A 1,622-nucleotide genomic window follows, 5' to 3' on the forward strand; every position below is an offset into this window, starting at 1 on the left:
TATATTTAATATCTATCTATATATATATATATATATAATGCACACACGCACTGTTTTTAACACTTTAGCGACTACAGCTCATGATTGACATGACATTATCTATTGGTCGATATTTGATGTCGCTAATGTGTTGAACGTAACATGGCTGACGAGAAGCAATTTGTGTCTGTGTGCAGAAGGCAGCCTTGATATAGTAACCAAATCTCCCTCAAACTTTTTATAGTAAACCCAATAATTGAAATAAATTTAAATATTGTAATTATCTCTTTAAATTTGTTACTTCTTTGATTGTCCAGTAGGTAAGTGTGCTTAGAAGTAGTAACTGAACACACCAGTAGAGTTTCAGGTCTCTGCCAGGAATTACATGGCGTCTCATTAAATATTTTCATTTAAGCAACCAAATTACCCTGAACAAAAAGATTGTGTGTGGAGAAGTGGCCACAAGGCAGTCTTCACAGAGTAATCAAATTGCCATCATATCTTTATCGTAATTCCATTAATTGAAATAAATTTAGATATCTTGATCTTATTAAAATTATTGATGATTTGGTAGCTCAGTAGGTATGGGTGTTGCAAAGTGGTAATATAACAAGTGGAGGTTTCAAATCTCTTCCAGGAATTACAAAGGTTCTTATTAAATAACAATATTTGAAATAAATTTAAGTATCTTAATTTTCTCATAAAAATTGTTGCTGCTTTGGTGGCCCAGTCGGTAAGGGTGTTTAAAAGTAGTAACAAGACACAAGCAGAGGTTTCTAATCTCTGCCAGGAATTACAGGGGTCTTATTAAACATATTCATTTTTTTATCTCTAAAGATAAAAAAAAATGAAAAATTTTAGTAAGACCCCTTAATGCAGGCCCTGGGAAGGATTGAACCCTGCCCAGAATGTTCAATGTTTAATTATGACTCTACCCACGAGACCACCAAGACACCCAACATTTATGTAGTAAATTAACGGATATTTAAATCTATCATAACTAAAGATAAAAAAAAACTATCTCATCACAGCTGTAGCTCAGTAATTAATCCCAAATTGGGGACCTTAAAGAGTGAGAGAGAACGAGAGGGGCGGAAAACATTGATGAAATACTCGGGTACTCCAACAAATGGGGTACTAAGGGAAGGACTTAACTTGGTGGTCAATTTAATTGATCTCTCATAGTATTTGATTTTATCGATTCCAGGAAGAATGGAACAAAAAGGTTGACCATTTACTGATTATCCATTGCTAAACTTAACAGTAATTATTATAATTAACAACATTAATAATAATGATAACAATAATCTATCTATTATAGGCGCAAGGCCTGAAATTTGGAGGAGGGGATAGTCGACTACATCGACCCCAATACTCAACTGGTACTTAATTTATCGAACCCGAAAGTATGAATGGTAAAGTCGATCTTGGGGGAATTTAAGCTCAGAACGGAGCGACAGGCGAAATACCACTAAGAATTTCGTCCAGCGTGCTAACGATTCTGAAAAAAGATGTATTGTGTTTTTGTGGTGAAAACGTTTGTAAGTTATACAGATTGGTGCTATTCCAGAGTGGCCGTACATCAATAAATGAAACCAATAACATTTTTTCAATGAAATAAATATCAATAACAACGAGACATA

The sequence above is a fragment of the Octopus bimaculoides genome, chromosome 13 (assembly GCF_001194135.2).
Source record: "Octopus bimaculoides isolate UCB-OBI-ISO-001 chromosome 13, ASM119413v2, whole genome shotgun sequence".
Classification (NCBI taxonomy): Eukaryota; Metazoa; Mollusca; class Cephalopoda; order Octopoda; family Octopodidae; genus Octopus; species Octopus bimaculoides.